Source organism: Equus przewalskii, chromosome 17 (genome assembly GCF_037783145.1).
Source record: "Equus przewalskii isolate Varuska chromosome 17, EquPr2, whole genome shotgun sequence".
NCBI classification, from domain to species: domain Eukaryota; kingdom Metazoa; phylum Chordata; class Mammalia; order Perissodactyla; family Equidae; genus Equus; species Equus przewalskii.
The window spans coordinates 5,701,078-5,721,139 of NC_091847.1; positions in this window are offsets into that span (position 1 = coordinate 5,701,078).

Here is a 20,062-nt window from a genome sequence, read left to right on the forward strand (position 1 = left end):
ACATATGAAGTCAATTTTATTAAAGTTTATTGTCTGATTTTAGACTAGCCACTCCAGCTTTATTTTGGTTAATATTTACATGGAATGTCTTTTTCCAGTCTTTCACTTTCAACCTACTTATGTCTTTAGATCTAAAGTGATCTAAAGAGAATGTATAATTGGGTTATATATTTAAATCTGTTCTGTCAGTCTCAGCATTTTGACCAGAGAGTCTAATTCACTTAAATTTAAAGTAATTATGATAAGGAAGAAATTAATTCTATCATTCTATTTTTTTCTGTATGTCCTATAACTTTTCAGTCCCTCATTTCTCCATCAATGCTTTCTTTTCTGTTTAGTTGATGTTTCTTTTTTAGTGATACATTTTGATTCATTTCTCATTTCTTTTTTTATATTCTACAGTTTGCTTGTGTGTGTGGCTATCATGGAGATTACGTATAACATCCTAAATATATAATGATCCAGTATAAACTGGTACAAAATTAACATCAATCACATACAAAAATTTGACTCATATAGCCTCTCTACCTTTATGTTAGTCATAACACAAATTAAAACTTTATATATTGTGTGCCTAATAACATAAATTTATACTTATATTTTTGCATTTCTTTTAAATTCTGTAGAAAATTTTAAAAATTGGAGTTACAAACTAAAATTACAATAGTTTTAGCTTTTAAATTTGCCCACATAATTACTTTTATCAGAGATCTTTATATCTTCACATGGCTTTGAGTTACTGTGTAGTTAATTTTTGTCAACCAGAAGCGCTGCTTTCAGTATTTTTAATAGGTCAGGCGTAGTGGTTTTGAATTCCTCAGATTTTGTTTATTTCTGAATATTTTCATTTGTATCTCATTTGTAAGGACAATTTTTCTGAATACATAATTTTAAGTTGGCTTTCTTTTTATTTCAGCTCTTTAAATATGTAATCATACTACCTTCCATACTCTAAGCCCTCTGATAAGAAATCATCTGATAACCTCATTAAGGATCTTTTTCAAGTGACAAATCACTTCTCTCTTCTTGCCTACAAGATTTTCTCTTTGTCTTTTAAATAATTTCATTATAATGCATTTCATTGTACGTCACTTTGGGTTCATTCTAATTAAGATTTGTTGAACTTCTTGAATTTATAGATTCCTGCCTTTATCAAATTTAGGAGTTTTGGGCCAATCATTCCTTAAATATTCTCTTTGCTTTATTTTCTCTCTCTTATCATTTCAGGATTCCCATAATGTGTATTGATCTGCTTGATAGTGTTTCACAGGTCCCTTATGCTCTGTTAATTTTTCTTTTTTCTCTGTTTCTCAAGCCCAATTTCAGTCGTCCTATCTTTAATTAACTGAATCTTTCTTCCTCCTGCCCAAATAAGCTGTTGAATTCCTCTAGTGGATTTATTATTTTTTTATGTTATTGTACTTTTCAGCTCCAGAATATTTTTATGGCGCTTTTTCATATGTTTCTCTCTTTGTTGATATTCTTCTTTCGTTCCTGTATCATTCTCATAATTTCATTTAGTTCTTTGTCTATGTTTTCCCTTAACATTTTGAACATATTTAAAGCGGATGATTTAAAGTTTGGTTAGATGATTATAAGATACCACTGAGACTTGGAGATCTAGTTTAAGAGAAGGACAAAGAAATGTTATTTTTAAATTATGAACACACTAACTGCTTTATCTCATATTAATCTGATGAGGTAAATGTTACGGTCTCCATTTTAGACATGAGGAAACTCTGGATCAAAGAGTCTAATTAACTTTCCCATGAATACCCAGGTAGGAAGTGACAAAATTGGAATTTAGTATCCAACTTTTTTGTATACCAGAATTTTTCATTTTCCTATTTTTCTTCTTATTATTATTTTTATAATACATTTTTGCTTATTGTAAAAGTTACCACTTCAAATTTTAGGACATTTCAAAAGAACATAAAAACTATCTAGAAGAAAATTAAAATCACAAAAATATATTATTCAAATATACATGTACTATTTTATATTAACATGATTATAGAGAATGAAATAATGCTATATGTTATGTTTTTCTCTGTTATTTCAATTGATATTATATTATATGTATGTGAACATTTTACTTTATTGATATATAAAGGCTTCATAGAAGTTTTTCAATGGATTTCTTTTTGAGGAATCTATCATATATTCTGAATATTAAGTCTTTCTCACTTATATATGTTAGAAATAAGTTTTCCCAATCTATTCATTGTCTTTCTCTACACAATATTTAAATTTTAATGCAATAAATTTAGCCAATTGTGGCTCTTCATTCTATTTTGGGTTAAAATACCATCTCATTCCCAAGCTTATAAACATATTCTTCCAAATTTTTTTCAAATGTTCATTTTTAGTTTTTTAGGATTAGCAGTTGGGATGGTTTTTCATATTTAAATCTTACCCATAATATCTTTATTTTTATCAATAGAGTAATTGTATATTTTATCAATTATATATGATTAATAATCCCAAATTTTGTTGAAAAAGACCTTCTTTCTCCAACATATTTGTGATGGTATTTTTATTGTACAAATGTCAATTTGTTGGCTATGCTAATGCCACATTACTTACATTTCTGTTAACTTATAACATGCCTTCTTCTGGTCGTGCAAATTTTACCACATCGTCCATCTTCAAAATTGTGTGGTTAGATGAACAGTGCTAGGTCTGTGCCCAGGATCCGAACCTGTGAACTCAGGGCCGCCGACGCAGAGCATGGGAACTTAATCACTACAGCATCAGGCCAATCCCTGAGAACTGTTAATTTTAAAATACAGATTCCTGTCTTCAAATACTATGTTACATAATATTTTCTATAGTTAGGCTTTCTAGAGATGATTTATAGCAGGGATAGCAAATACCAAGGCCTTCACTGGTGAAGGAAGTAATAAAAACAGAAGCTGCCCAGGAGTAAAGAAATAGGATGTGGCAGATTGTGGAAATTGCTCTATATGGACTTTGTATATTTGTGCCAGAAATCCAAAATTATTTTCTTTTTCTTTTTTTAACACTCTGCTGTTCAAATAAGCAACTGATGGGCTGACATCTTTGTGATCTCTGATTGACAGTGTTTGTTTCTATTGCATGTAGATCTTTATCACTGGTCACCAGTAAGTAATTTTCTAAAATTTGATTCTGAGTTACAATAGAACTGCTTTCCGGTTACATTTTCTACTGGTTTCTACTAGTACATGAGAAAGAAATTGTTTTTTCTGTGCTGATTGTTATCTAAAAAAATATCTCATTATTGAACGTACTAATAGTGTGGTCAAGTGACTAACTTATTTTTTTTGTACTTCTATGATAATACATTCTGATGATAATTTAACTTTCTTAATACTCATACATGTGATTTTTTTTAACATTATTATATTAGCATTTCCAATCCAAAAAATATATATGTCTTTTCAAGATTGGCTTGAGCTAATATCTATTGCTAATCTTTTTTTTCTTCTTGTTCTTCTACCCAATGCCCCCCAGTACATAGTTGTATATTCTAGTTGTAGGTTCTTCTAGTTCTGCTGTGTGGGATGGCTTCTCAGCATGGCTTGATGAGGGGTATTGGGTCTGTACCCAGAATCCCAACTGATAAAACCCTGAGCTGTCAAAGTGGAGCATGTGAACTTAACCACTTGGCCCGTGGGCTGGCCCCTCAATCCAATATTGATTGATAAGATTTTGATGAGATTTAACAAAATTTTAAGAACTAATGTTCATAAGTGAGCTTATTGTGTGTTAAATGAGTAGACTGAATATGTGTAGGTCTATGTTCACAGACACATACGATATTCTTGTTTGCTTTGGATATCAAAGTGAAAATGCGTAGGAAGAGTTCTATCATATCTGGAAGAGTTTATATTATACAAGTATTATCTACTCCTCAAAGTTGAATAGTCATCACTTGTAAAACCATCAGGAGTAGATCTCAATTATATGGATAGACAGTGTAGTATCTTTTATACTTACTGTAGTGATCATGTGTCTGTCTTTTCTTAAATAATCTTTGTAGTGTACAAATATATTTATTCCTAGAAATCATCCACTTATGTAGATTTTCAAATTGTACAAAGAAGCATAAATGTAGTCTATTATACTCCATATCTATAGTTATTAAGCTGTCCCATAAATTTTATCTTCATTCTATTTATTCTGATATTTTATCTTCTTTCTATTTATTCTTGTTCCTACTTCCCAAAATGTACGTTTACACTGGTCTTTTTTAAGGTTATATTTTCAGCGAGTTTTAAAAGACATCTTTGTTCTGTTTCAGTTTTGACTCTGCCAGGAAAAGAACATGTAAGTCATCGCCTCCATCATTGCAACAAGAAAATGATGGAAAACTAAAAATCAGTGACTTTTTCTTAGCCCATCAGAAAACTGTTGTCACAAGAAAAGTTCCCTCCCAGCTCTGGAGACAGATGAATCCAAAGAGTCACATAGAAGATCTGTTTCCCTGGAGCAGAAGCTTCTAAAGTTCTAAAGTAGGAACACTGAAATAGTAATTTTGACAAATTGCTGGACATTGAGTGTGGACTAATTTGAAAATGAGGAACTCCTGCGGCTGCAACCTTAAAGAGTGCTCCCACTTTCATGCATTTTCCCTCCAGGTTATCACAGTAAAGACCATAGAAAGATCCCCCCATGCCTCAGGCTAGGGGAAGAAAAGAGGAACCAGTTTGGAAACACACCTGGAATGTTTTCTGTAACAAATGCCTACTCTCCAGGGGAAAAGACTATACCAGAGCCTTATCCCAGATGGGAGAAGCACAATTATCCCACTGGAGCCCCTGTCTCTGGAGAAACATTTGTGAAGGTGACAGCTCAGAGACATAGATCCAATAAAGACTGAGAGTTAGTCAAAAGATCATAGGACTTTTCCCTTGCTATACCTGACCACCACAATAACAGAGCTCCAATAAAATAAGAGTGGATTACAGCTGAGATTGCTGTAAGGCACAGATTCTATTCAAGAAGTATCTCTTAGGAAAATCCAAAAAAGCCGGGAAATCATAAACAGAGACACCAAAAATTTGAAGTCTCTGGAACCTACTGCTATGGAAAACATTAAATGCAGCCCAATTCTTACCCAATTCACATAAAACCTAACATTCACACTACTTACCTCAGTTGTTATTACCTGATAGAAGATGGTCAATTTTAAACAAAAATTAGGGCATGCCAATGGTGAGAAATAATAGAGTGTGAAGAGAAAAAGTAAACCTTAGAACGATAATCAGTTATGGCACAGATGTGGGAATTATCAGAGAGGAAATATAAAACAACTATGGTTAATATGTTAAGAGTTCTAATGGAAAAGTAGATAGCATGCAATAGTGAGTGGGTAATGTAATCAGAGAGATGCAAGTTTAGATCAAAGAAAGAGTTAAAAATATTCTACCAACTAAAAACACTGTAACAAAAATAAAGACTGCTTCCGTGGGCTCAAGAGTAGAATGCATACAGCCCAGAAAAGAAAATGTGGGTTAGAATAAAGACCTACAGAAAATCTCCAAACTTAATAATGCTATAATAACTAATGCAGTGTGGTATTGGCAAAAGAGATGTACAGATCAATGGAATAGAGAGCCCAGAATTAGATTCACACCAATACAGTCAACTGATCTTTGATGAAGCAACAAAGACAATTCAATGGAGTTGGGATAATCTTTTCAGTAAGTGTTGTAATATCTGGACATCTATATGCAAAAAATAAATAAAACTAGACACAGACCTTATCTTTCACAAAAATTACCTAAAAATGTATCATAGATCTAATTGTAAAATGCAAAACTACAAAACTTCTGAAGGAAAACATAGGAGAAAATCTGTATGACTTTGAGTTTGGCGATGATTCTTAGCTACAACATCAAAAGCTTGATCCATGAAAATAAAATTGATGTTGAAGTTTGTGAAAATTACAAACTTCTGCTCCGTGAGAGGCTTTGTTAAGAAAATCAAAACACAAGCTATAAATTGGGAGAAAACATTTTCAAAGCACATGTCTAATAAAGAACTCTATAGAAAATACACAAAAAGTCACTTACAACACAGCAATAAAAAAAGAAGCAATGTAATTTGAAAAAGGGCAAATGATCTGAATAGATACCTCATGAAAAGATGTGAATGAATTTTCAATGCGTATTGTTAAATGAAATAAGCTCTTCTGAAAATGTTACATAGCGTATGATCCTAATTATATGACATTCTGGAAAAGGTAAATGTCAGTGGTCATTAGTACTTCAAGGGAGGAGAGAGAGGCTTGAATAAGTGAAGAGCAAGGAATATTCTTAAGGCAATGAGATTAATCTTTGATACTCTAGTGATGGATACATGACACTATTCATTTGTCAAAAACCATAGAACTTTATTCACAAAGTGTGGACCTTAAAGGTCTAAATTTTCAAAAATTCCTTTAGTAGGTTGAGAGATCCCACAATGTAATGCAGAATGTGACACAATAGTGTAGCAGAATTATAAATACATGAAACAAGCTAACTGATGGAAGTGAGGAGAAAAGTTGCTGACCTAAGTAACTTTGGAGATAACTGTAGTCTATAAGATTAAAAGAAATGTTGTATAAGTACATAATCTAGCTGAAAAAGCTGTTTACCATGGAGGTGTAGTCCAATAATTTGGACACTTCTATACAATTATGCTGGACTTCAATGGTTAAATACATGGATGGTGGATAGTGGGAGCCAGACAGACTTCACCATGTTGGAGCGATGAGATAAGATGAGTGACAAGTGACAGATAATCAAGGGAGGAGGCTAGAATGATCAATGTGGTTATGGATTTGAGTTGAAGACGTTAGTATGAGCACACAGTTGTTTAATAGAGATATAGATGATTAGCTACAAAATATTCATAGATATTTGTATATTTGGTTAGTGTACACACATGTATTTCCTTGCTCTGTCAGGTGAGAAGGACTAGAAGCAAACATCCCAGTAGCATTAAGCACATTTAATGCCCAAGTCCTGGTTTGTATTATTATTCTCCAATAAGAAGAACCATACCTCTTTAGAGAAAGGGGTGATTTGGAGAATGAGGCAGGAAATATACATCAGCCTGGAACATCATGTAGTGACAGAAAGTGTGCTAAAAAAAAAAGGATGGAGTTATGTCAAAGGGACACAAGAACCAAGTGAAATTGCTCCAATAGCCAAAGCTGTAATAACTTAATCATCAAAATAAATAACACAGTTTTGTACTATAACCTAAAGTATCCATATTCATAATACTTTAATGTCTATTATCAAATACATAAATATTTGAGAAGACATGCTATTTACTTTTCCATTAGAACTCTTAACATATTAACCATAGTTGTTTTATATTTCCTCTCTGATAATTCCCACATCTGTGCCATAACTGATTATTGTTCTAAGGTGCAGAAGAATTCCAAATAATTCATTTTAATATTCTGCCCTGAAGAAGATAGAGCATACCTCCCCATCCTTAACTGTGTGAAGCACACAGTGACATCTTTTCAAAGAATATAGTACAGAAAGAGACATATAAAGAGTAAGTTTACTGTGAAGAAATCTGACAAACATTATCTCAGCAATGTGATTAAGATTAGCATGTTGATAGAATGTACCCTTGATATGATATGATGAAAATGACAATTTATCTCTGTGGTCTTCCTCTCCAAAATACATAATCCAGTCTAATAATGAGAAAAACATCAAACAAATCCCAATTGAGAGACATTCTTCAAGATACTTGACTAGAACTCCTCAAAATCAAAATCACCAGAAACCAGGAAACTGTGAGAAACTTTCAGAGACCAGTGGAGCCTAAAGAAACCTGACTACTCTACATGTAATATGTTATCCTTGATGGAATCCTGGAACGGCAAAAAGACATTACATAAAAAGTGAGGACACTGGAATAAAGTATGGACTTTAGTTAATTATAGCGTATCAACATTGGTTCATTAAATTTAACAAATGTATCATGGAAGATACTAGCAATAGGGGAAATTGGATGTGGAGTATATGGAACATCCAATGCTATCTTATCAACTATTCTATAAATATAAACGCAGGCACCTACATGCCTAAGTGCCAGTCCCTTTAAAGGGCAGGCAGATCAAGTGAGGAACAAAATAGATGAAATCCTTGCCTCATAGAACTCACATACTAGGGAAAAGTCAGGCAATAAACAGACAAACTGACAAAAAAGATAATTTTACATAACATAAAATGATAAGAAGGGAATGACTCAGATGTTAAAATGAAGTGTGTCTTTGTGGGGCACAAAGGATCATGAGGGAGATCAATATTTAACCAGCGAGTCAGCAAGGCTAGTCTCAGCATTAAAGGCTGAAAAGCCTCTGGACAATTTACTTATTACTACTCAAGACAAAACAGCAATTTTAAAAAAAGTTAAAAAAAATTAAGTTTTTTTTCTTTTGACAGCAATTAAATTATTCTTTATTTAGCACTCATCCAAAAACCCTGCTTGCTGCAGTGCTAACAATACATTTATTCTGGGCAGCAGGAAACTGTACTTGAGTTCAGATCCAGGAGGTAAGAAAAAATCACTTATTTCGAAAGCAAGGAAAGGCCAGAATAACAATAGCCATAACAATAGTAAAAATATTAAGTAAAATACTTTGTGTACTTACTACATGTGGTGTATTGTTCTTAGTATTTTATATGTGCTATCTGATTTGGTTCTAACAGCATCTCTATATGGTAGGTACTATTATGTATCCCAGTTTTACAGGGAAGAAAATCAAGGTCCGGGGACATTCACCTATGTGCCACAAGGGGAGGATTTGAGCTCAGGCAATCTGGATCCAGAACTCTTCACCATATTACCATACAGCTAGCTCTGTCTTAGCTAACATTTGTTGAGTCTTCAATGTATTCCAAGCAATGCTCTAGGTGCTCCCTTTGTATTAACTCACTTCACCTCGCTATATTTCAGGAATTTGGTTAGAGATGAAGAATTAAAACTAAGTTTCCAATCCAGGCAGTTCGGCTCCAGAGTTCATGATCTTAGCCACTCAGACAGAGAGGCGGGGATGTGTTTGGGACATTTTTAGAATGGACTTGAGCCCAGAATATCTAGCAGCAGAGTGGTATAAGCCACTTCTCCTTGATTCTGTTATTTGTTTTTCTTAATTTTCTCTTCTATTGTTTTCTTACAATTACTTTTCTGTCATATTTATTGTGGGTTTTTCATAGTTAGTATTTTCTAAGTTCTTGAGTTGAAAACTTTTTGGAATTTCTTATTTTCTACAATTGATAAATATCTTAATACATTTAAGACTGATTTTTTTCCTTTTGTTTTTGGACCGTGAAGTGTTATAAGAATTTCTGAGAGCATTCAGGTTGAAAGTATGTACACCTCATGACCAAGGAATTCTACTCCTAGGTATACACCCAAGACCCAACTCTCCCACTATTGTACTAATGTGCTTTTTCCATTTTTATAATACATGTAATTGCTAATGTTTTACTCCCTCTGTAGTTTACAAGCTCCTTTAGGGCAGACAGAAAGTCTTACTCATTCAATATTTTCAGTGCCCGGAATAATACTGGATGCAAGGTAGGAACTCAATGTATATATATATATTGCAATATACTCAAAAATTTAAAACTAAGTGACATAGTAAAGAGGAATACATGTTTAGTCATATTTACTCCTTTAACAAGTTTGCTCTGATTGTTTAGACCATTTCCCTCTAAGGCAGGTTGTAGGAGAAGGGAAGTTGGCTAATTTAAAAAAAATCAAAAAGAACAACTTTCTTACTGACAACAAGCACATAAAATATCAGGAAGTTTTACTTCTGGAAAGAAGTAATAAAAGATTAAGAAAGTCTCAGGATTATGGCATCCTAGAATCTCTTGTTGTATTGTGTACTTCACTGTATTTTTGAGAATCTCAAGAGATTAAGGGATATGTTGGATTTACCATTACGTAAGCATCAAATCCCAAAAGATCTTAGCATTTCTCAGATAAACCAAAATATACTTCAGTGCTTACATGATCACTATGGAATTCAAGTTCCCTACTCTCAAAAACACTTAGGCATTGAACAATAATATGGTATTAATGATATTCAATTTATACATTTTATAGGAGACTGGAGTTTAACTCTTTGTTAGAAATTTATTGCCTAAAACTAGACTATTTACTTGATCCTAACAAGATAGTCTATGTCTATTTAATATTTGAAATGGTAATACATAACAAAAAGAGTTCCTTGCAATTACACATTTAAATTTTAAACCAAAATATTTACACCTGTGAACTCGTGGACTTTTTAAGAATTTTAAAATTAACAATTATCTGAAAACTTCCCCAACCTTCTGACTTTTGATTAACTACTATTTTAAATTTATGTTGTACATCCAAGAAAGAAATAAGAGCATTCAAATTACAGGTAAGGAAATTAATCAAAGAGCTAGTAATAAAAGATTATGATGAGTGCAGTGCACATCGTGGTTAAGCCACATGAAGTAGTAGCAATGCCATCTGGGAAGCAGCTCAGAAGGGAGCCTGATTAGTCTCCTGGTAATCCTATTGACAGCAAGTGGTTCAGAAATCAACATGTGACCACACGCTAAGAGATAGACTGCAAGGCAAGGTTGCTGCCAGATTTGAGGAAACATATTTTCTTGCACTAAAGAAAGATTAAATGAACACAGGCTTTAGTTCCATCAGGATATCAACAAAGAAATATGCAAATTCTTAATACAAGTTCTGAGCAAAGGAAGAACATGCTTTACAGTATAACCAACAGTGTAGATCGCAGAACAGAAAGGTTGAAAAACCTCGATTTTCAGTGGCTCCTGAAGTCTGTCATAACTTTTGGCTTCCTATTATTTGAGCTAATGAATTCATAATTATATAAAGCAGTTTGGAGCAGAATGTCCAGTATTTAAAGCCAAGCATTTTATCTACTACAAAGCGTTCTAGAAATAGCCAGCATTAAAGCTGTTTTCTGACATCCAACCTACAAGCGTTCTCTGAGGAGCTCTGCTCACAGGACAACATTTCATAAACGGCAAGTGATAAAATTTGACTTTCCATCTTCACACATGCTCTTGTCTTTTTTTCTCCAAATACCTCAACTTTCACATGTAATTTTATTACTTTCCAGATGTGAAGGATATAGACATTAGAACTCTGATTTTATCTATTGTTTTTAATTACATAGAGAAAAGAGATCATGAACAAAAAGGCAAAATAGAAAAGCAGAGGGAGGCATCTGCACAAGAATCTGTCCAGAAGCATGGCAAGAAGCAGCTCCTCTCATGTGGTCCTGTCAGCTCTTGACTGCTAGGAATTTAGCATTTACAGCCACTCTCTAGAGCACCATCTTTCTACTTAATGCACTTATTCCACTAGCCCTTTTTAAAGACATGTCCTACATTAGGTGCTACAGGGATTACAATGTACAACAATGATCCTTGCCTCTTAAAAAATAACAAACTGATCTGTGTTGAGTAGCACATGCTTACAAAATGGGGAAAAGTCAGAGAAGGAAACTGACACCCACTGAGTGTTGAACTGAGTTCAGGTTCACTTCAAATTTTTACATGGCACTTGCAATGTAAAATTCCTCCAAATCTCTGAAGTTTGTACTATTATTCCTATTTTATTGTGTGGAAGTAGAAGCTTCAAAAGTGAAATAACTTGCAGAATTAACACAGATTGTAAAAGAGCTGGTCTTTGAAGCCACTGCTTGGTGGGGAGGAGGTGGGGAATAAAGGTCTCTAATAGGCACATAAAAAATAAAGAAAAAATTATAATGAATAAAGAATGTAGATTGAAGGCATAAATCTATAAACTATTTTGTCAAAAAACAATTCCTTGAAAAAGTGGTACATAATGTTCTGGAAGACAATGAGGAATATCATTAGCAAACCAAAATGCTGAGGTATTTCTGAATCATAAAAGCTTTGGCAGTGAAATAGAAAAACAGAACTTCTGTCATTGTTCCTGTGTTGGTCAATCGCTTAGTCAGTAGATGTGAAAGCAGAAAAGACCCCTGGAGCAATGGTCAGAATGGTGACACGGGGCAGGGAGAGGCACCTATCCTCCACAGAGTCAGAGACAAATCTCCACATAGATTATAAATAACTAGGGATGGAGAGAACATACACTGAGATGACAAGCCTCTGGCACGCCCCACATTTAATATTGCTCTTACACCCTACTCCTTATCACCACCACAGACAGCCATGTATAATCTAAGCTTGTCCCTACAAGGAAGCTAGAATAGAAATTCTAGAACACAAAAGGGAGCAAATGGAGCCAAAACAGGCAATATCTGAAGGAATTAAAACCAAGGCAAAAGGAAAATTAGTGGAAGGACTACTATTTGAGAAAAATGTGTCAGTAGGCCCAATAAAGACATTTAAAAATAAGGATAATGCCTATCCTCAGAGATTAAATAGAATATTATGTCACACACAGATATCTACGCAAAAGAACAAAGTAGACATTTTGACATTTGAAACATAGGAACAAAAAACTCCCAAATGAATAAAAAGAAATGTTGAACAGTGAATAATCTTTAGATTGTCTTAAACATGGCAGAAAATGGCAAAGATGTAATTTTGGGAAAGAAAATTCAAGAGGGAAGGCTAGAATCAGAAATATCAACCTAAACTTTCTTGAAATTAAAAAATGTACTTTGGTCATCAGATTATAAAAGTTGATAGTACAGAATAGAATTAATAAAAAAAGATCAATATTTAGATATACAGTGGTGAAATTTTGAAAAATTGAAGAGAAGGAAAACTATGAAATCATCTAAAAGAAAGAAAATTTTATCTATTGTAAAAAGACAATTGATCAATAACTTCAAAGTTCATACAGAAATTACTGTATGAATTAGAATCTCATACCCAGCAATACTAGCATTAAAACAAAAAAATGGTTAAACAAAATAATTTATGCATACAGAAATCATAAAATTCATCACAATCACATCCTCTATAAAGAGATAACTCAAAAATGTAAGGTAGCTAAATAAAAAGTAAAAATATAGGAAATATTAGAGCCTGTTCCATGGCCCAGTGATTAAGTTAGGTGTGCTCCGATTCAGCCACCCAAGTTCACTTCCTGGGCGTAGACCTACAACACTCGTTGGCAGCCATGCTGTGGTGGTGACCCACATACGAAACAGAGATGTTAGCTCAGGGTGAATCTTCCTCAAGCAAAAGGAGGAACATTGGCAACAGATGTCAGTTCAAGACAAATCTTCCTCACTAAGAAAAAAAGACAGAGAGAGGAATAGCAACAAAATTAAAAATGTGAAAGCAAACCAATGTGTCAATATTAATATCAGAAAAAAATAGGATTCAAGGTGAAGATATTGATAGGATCAGGAAGATTATTTATTATTTATAAATTGTGCAATTAACCATGAATACAGACCAGTCATGTAATTTGTATACCTACATATAAAGGTTTCCTCTATCTATTGTGAAAATAAGGGAAACCTCATTGAAAAAGGAGTATGGAAGCCCTGAAGAGGGAGCTCTCACACATGTACCAGCCTGCATAACCAATAGGAACAAGGAAGATAAAAATTTTTTGACAAGAGAAGACATAAATCACATGGGAATTTCATCTCCTGCTTTTAAGAAAAAGAAGAAAGATTTCTCCCTGCCCAGCAACAACACACTAACCAACACTAGTAGCCAATGAGAAATCTCCAAAACCTCAAATTCTTCTTCTTCTCCAACGAACATTTGTTCAAAACAACTCTCTCAAATTTCTCCAAATACTAATGAAACCTCACTTTCCCTTTGTTTCTCTGTTTCACCATAGCTAGCTTGTCCCAAATAGCAATTTCTCTACCATTCCATAATAAACGCAGTTTGCTGGTAAAATAATAAGCTGTTTTATTTTTCAGGTTGGCACTATCAAGTCAAAAAACGCAAATTGATAAAAATGACAGTAGACATTTTGAAAATCTATAATCATAGTGTGAAGTCCGATCATAAACATTAAAAAATTATCAGTAAAATAAAAACAGGTTAAAGTATTTAATAATAATTGAAAACACAAATAGATAATTCTGTATCCAACAAACACAGAATTCTCACTTTATTCCAAACAAACAAACCCAAGGTGGCCCCATTAACAACGTAAGTATGGTTATAAAAAACAAGCAAACCATGGCAAAACAACAATGATGGCAATGATAATAACATAGATAATTCAATGAAAAGAATTGAAGATGGGGATAGTTATAGAGGGAGAAAGAGATGGATGTTGACCTGGGAAATTTTTGTGGATATAATGGCATACTTCATTTTATTGCACTTTGCTTTATTGCATTTTGCAGATATTACAGTTTTTACAAATTGAAGGTTTGAGGCAAACCTGCATCGAGCAAGTCTATCAGCACCTTTTTCCCAGAAACATTTGCTCAGTCCACGTCTCTGTGTCACATTTTGGTAATTCCTACAATATTTTAAACTTTTTTATTATTATTATATTTGTCATGGTTATCTGTGATCAGTGGTCTTTGATGTTACTGTTGTAATTGGTTTGGGGTGCCACAACCCTTGCCCATATAAAAGAGTGAACTTAATCGATAAATGTGTGTTCTGACTGCTTCATCTACCAGCCATTCTCCCATTTCTCTCCCTCTCTTCAGAACTCCCTATTCCCTGAGACATAATAATATTGAAAATAGACCAATTAATAAACCTACGATGGCCTCCAATTGTTCAAGTGAAAGGAAGAGTCACACATCTCTCAGTTTAAATGAAAAGGAACCATCATACACTTCTAATGGGAATGTAAATTTGTGCAGCCAATATAGAGAACAGTATGGAAATTTCTCAAAAAATTAAAAATAGGGGCCAACCCAGTGGTGCAGCAGTTAAGTGTGCACATTCCGCCTCCACAGCCCGGGGTTCATCAGTTCAGATCCCGGGTATGGACATGGCACCACTTGGCAAGCCATGCTGTGGTAGGCATCCCACATATAAAGTAGAGGAAGATGGGCACAGATGTTAGCTCAGGGCCAGTCTTCCTCAGAAAAAAAGAGGAGGATTGGCAGTAGATGTTAGCTCAGGGCTGATCTTCCTAGGAAAACAAAACAAAACAACAACAGCAACAAAAATAAAAATAGAAATACCCTGGGATCCAGTTATTCCACTTCTGGGTATTTGTCCAAAGAATATGAAAACACTAATTCGAGAAGATATACGCACCCCTATGTTCATTGCAGCATTATTCACAATAGCCAGGAATTGGAAGCAGCCCAAGTACCCATCAACGGATGAATGGATCTAAAAGATATGGTATGTGTACACAATGGAATGGTATTTAGCCACAAAAAAGATGAAGTTGTGCCATTTGTGATACCATGGGTGGATCTTGCTGTTATCATGCTAAGTGAACTGTCAGACAGAGAAAGACAAATACTGTATCATTCCTTCCACTCATATGTGGAAGATAAACCAACAAACACATAGATAAGGAGAACAGATTGGTGGTTACCAGAGGTGAAGGGGGTTGGGGGAGGGAAAAAGTGGTAAAAGGGCACATATGTATGGTGACAGATGGAAACTAGACTTTTGATGGTGAACATTATGCAGTCTATACAGAAACTGAAGCATAATGACGCACGACCTGAAATTTACACAATGTTATAAATCAATGTCACCTCATTAAAATAACTTAAAGTTTATTTTAAAAAAGCTAGAAATGATTAAGCTTACTGAGCAAGACATGTTGAAAGCCAAGGTGGGACAAAAACTAGGCCTCTTGCACTAAAGAGTTAGCCAAGTTGTGAATGTGAAGGAAAAGTTCCTGAAAGAAATTAAAAGGGCACTCCAATGAACATACAAATGATAAGAAAGCAAAACGGTCTTGTTGCTGATATAAAGAAAGTTTTAGTGGTCTGGATGGAAGATCAAATCAGCCACAGCATCATCTTAAGCCAAAGCCTCATCCAGAGCAAGGCTCTAACTTTTTCATTCCATGAAGGCTGAGAGATGTGAGGAAGCTGCAGAATAAAGTTTGAAGCTGGCAGAGGTTGGTTCGTGAGGTTTAAGGAAAGAAATTGTCTACATAACATAAAATTGCAAGGTGAAGCTCCTAGTGCTGATGTAGAAGCTGCAGCAAGTTATCCAGAAGATCTAACTAGGATAATTAGTGCAGGTGGCTACACTAAACAGATTTTCAGTGTATTCACAACTAGAGAGGAGAAGTCAGTGACTTGCTTCTAAGCTTCAAAGGACAGGCTGACTCTCTTGTTAGGGGCTAATGCAGCTGGTGACTTTAAGTTAAAACCAATGCTCATTTACCATTCTGAAAACCCCAGGGCCCTTAAAAATTATGTCAAATCTACTCTGCCTGTGCTCTGTCAATGGAACAATAGAGCCTGGATGACAGCACATCTGTTTACAACATAGTTTATTGAATATTTTAAGCTCACTGTTGAGACCATTGCTCAGAAGAAAAGATTCCTTTCAAAATATTACTGCTCATTGACAACGCACCTGGCCACCCAAGAGCTCTGATGGAGATGTACAATGAAATTAATGTTGTTTTCATGCCCGCTAAGACAACAGCCACTATGCAGCCCGTGGATCAAGGAGTAATTTGGACTTTCAATTCTTTTTATGTAAGAAACACATTTTGAACAAGTAAAACTGTCATAGGCAGTGATTCCTCTGATGGATCTGGGCAAAGTAAATTAAAAACCTCTAGAAAAGCTTCATTATTGTAGAAGCTGTTAAGAACATTCATGATTCATGGGAAGAGGTCAAAACATCAACATTATTAGGAGTTTGGAGGAAGTTGATTCCAACCCTCATGGATGACTTTGAATGTTTCAAGACTTCAGTGGAGGAATTAACTGCAGATGTGGTGGAAATAGCAGGAAAACTAGAATTAGAGGTGGAGCCTGAAGATATGACTGAATTGCTGCAATCTCACGGTAAAACTTTAGAAGGTGAGGTATTGTTCCTTGTGGATAAGAAAAGAAAGTAGTTTCTTGAGATAGAATCTACTCTTGGAGAAGATGATTAAAATGAGAACAAAGGATTTAGAATATGACATAAACTTGTTTGATAAATCAGTAGCAGGGTTTGAGAGGGCAGACTAATTTTGAACGATGTTCTACTGTGGGTCAAATGCTGTCAAACATGCTACAGAGAAATCGTTAGTGAAAGGAAGAGTCAATCAATGCGGCAAACTTCATCGTTGTCTTATTATGAGAAATTTCCATAACCACCCCAACTTCAGCAACCACCACCCTGATCAGTGAGCAGCCATCAGCAGTGAGGCAACACCCTCCATCAGCAAAACGATTACATCTGGCTGACGCTTCAGATGATATTTAGCATTTTCTAGCTATAAAGTATTTTTTAATTAGGGGATACAAATTTTTTGTTGAGATTATGCTATTGCATACAATAGACTATAGGGCAGTTTATTATTATTGTTATTATTATTATTATTATTATTATCATCATCATTATTTTGAGGAAGATTAGCCGTGAGCTAACATCTACTACCAATCCTCTTCTTTTTGCTGAGGAAGACTGGCCCTGAGCTAACATCTGTGCCCATCTTCCTCTACTTTGTATTTGGGATGCCTCCCACAGCATGGCTTGCCAAGTGGTGCCATATCTTCACCCAGGATCCTAACCAGCAAACCCCATGCTGCCAAAGCAGAAGGTGCATACTTATCCGCTGTACTACTGGGCCGGACCCCTATAGTGTAGTTTAAACACAACTTTTATGTGCACTGGGAAATGAAAAAGATTCATGTGACTCACTTTACTGCAATATTAGTTTTATTTTGGTGGTCTAGGACTGAACCTGCAATACCACTGAGGTATGCCTGCAATCTGCTGTCTGTTTCTATGATTCCAAGCTCAGCTGGTTTAACCATGGTTATGCTTTCATGAGTTGTCACGCTGTAGCTGAAGACTGCACAAACATTTGAATTGTAATGGTCAAATTATGAAACGTGGTGTTCAATCAACATTGTAAGACTGTGCTAAAGGGTGGAGGCAACGGCAACTTTCAATGGTCAACATGAAGTTCAAAAGTGCTTCACCAAATTTTTCATATTAAGCTTTATTTAGAAAATAATAATATTTGTATGGCACACTGAGTTAAATGGGGAAGAGTTACAGCTGCTCTCATCCCTGCCTGGGTGCTTTTAGGCTGAAGAAATCAACATCTCGGCATCTACAACCTATTCATAAAATTTAATTTGCCACCTTGTATTGCTACAGGAATCAGGCAGGGTCTATTCAGAAGAATAAGCCTTAATAATGCATGCATAACTAAGACAGATCAGGCATACTAAAATGAAAACAACATGATAAATATCTAGATATACAATATTTTTAGAATCCAGAATACTGCATGTGTGTAGGGGGCAGAGAGAGACAGAGAGGAAGAGAAAGAATGTCTACCCAACATTTTTGCCCTTTCTTGTCCATTTACAAAATGTATATGAGCAAATTAGTAATTCCCCTTGGGTAATCTAAAAGCTCAAAGTGCTCTTACATTTTTATAGCAATGTGCCATGTTCAAAGCTTGTTAGAATTGCCCTGTTTGCTTAAATTATAATAGAATGCTTGAAATATTAACACTGAAGCTCTTCAGATTTCCCTTCGAGGAACCCTATCCATAGTTGACTAAATTATTTGATTCAGTAGTTATTTATTTAGAAAAAATTTTTTTTAGTTATACTACTTAGGCTTAATGGAATTTTGTTTTACAGGTAGTTCCACTGTCATTCTACACAGTCAATTCTGAAATGATGAATACATTTTCTCATTATAATTATAATATATGAACTGTTTGGTAGAAGTATAGCTAGGCATGAAAATCATTCTTTGAATGTAGAACCCTTGGTAGCAATTTTATAATATTTATGGAGGCATACAGATTCTGTTCCCTACACACACACACACACACACACACACACACATATATTCCCTTAGCTTTCCTTTGCTATTGGGAATTGGATTTAGAAGCAACCTGGAGTACTAGAAGGTCATGGCTTTAGAGTCAGATAGTCCTAGGATTCTTTTCCAGCATGATAATTTACTGGCTGTGTAATCTTAGCATCTATTTCTTCAATTATGGACTATAATCACAGAGTCTACCTCATAGGGATGTTGTGGATGATACAAGTATTATATAATCCTTCTTAGCACAAACCTTTATACTTGGTGCTCAAAATGTGGTGCCTGATACCATTATATAATGCAAATTTAATACAAATACATAATATGTATTCACTTCTTACTATGTTGCAGGCATTATTTTAAGATTTTAACCTATTAACTCTAGCAAAACCCTATAAGTTTGGTATTATTAAAATTATCTCCATCTTACAGATGAGATCACTGAGGCACAGACGGGTTAAGTGACTTACCTAAAGTTACATAGTGTGACAAACAATGCTAGATGATCATTAATAGTGATGCAAGCATCCTTGTGTTGGTCCTAGTGTGATTGATGCTTCCAAATTGAGGTGCCCTATACCAAACAAGGAATCAGGTACAACGGTGAGAACCCTTTTTCCTATGCCCCACAAAGCCTGTTTCTTTTGTAAAGAAACACCTCTTTCTCTTCACAAAATGGATCTGTAACTCTTGGCCTATTACCGCTTCTAGAAAACCATGTTAAAATAGTTACGAGTTGTTCTCCCATGTCCCATGGCCTTTGAAAAATATTGAATTTTTTACATTCACTTCATTCTATAGGTTATGGCCCATCTTTCACTGAATATTTTGAGAAGTCACTCTCTCTCCTTGTCATAAAAATGGTGTGTTCACCATCCAACACACCAATCTCTCATTCACTGAACTTTTTAATTTTCAGTGACCTCAACCTGCTCCACTAATTAAGTATTAAATTCAAATATCTCACTTTCTCCTATTACCTCATATCATTCCAAGTACTTTATTCCATTACTTCCACTCTGTTTTCTAAGACTCGTTAAGATCACAAGTTTCACGAACTTTACATGACAATGGTTCTCAACCCTGACACATTTTATAGTTATCAGTAAAAACTTTAAAAA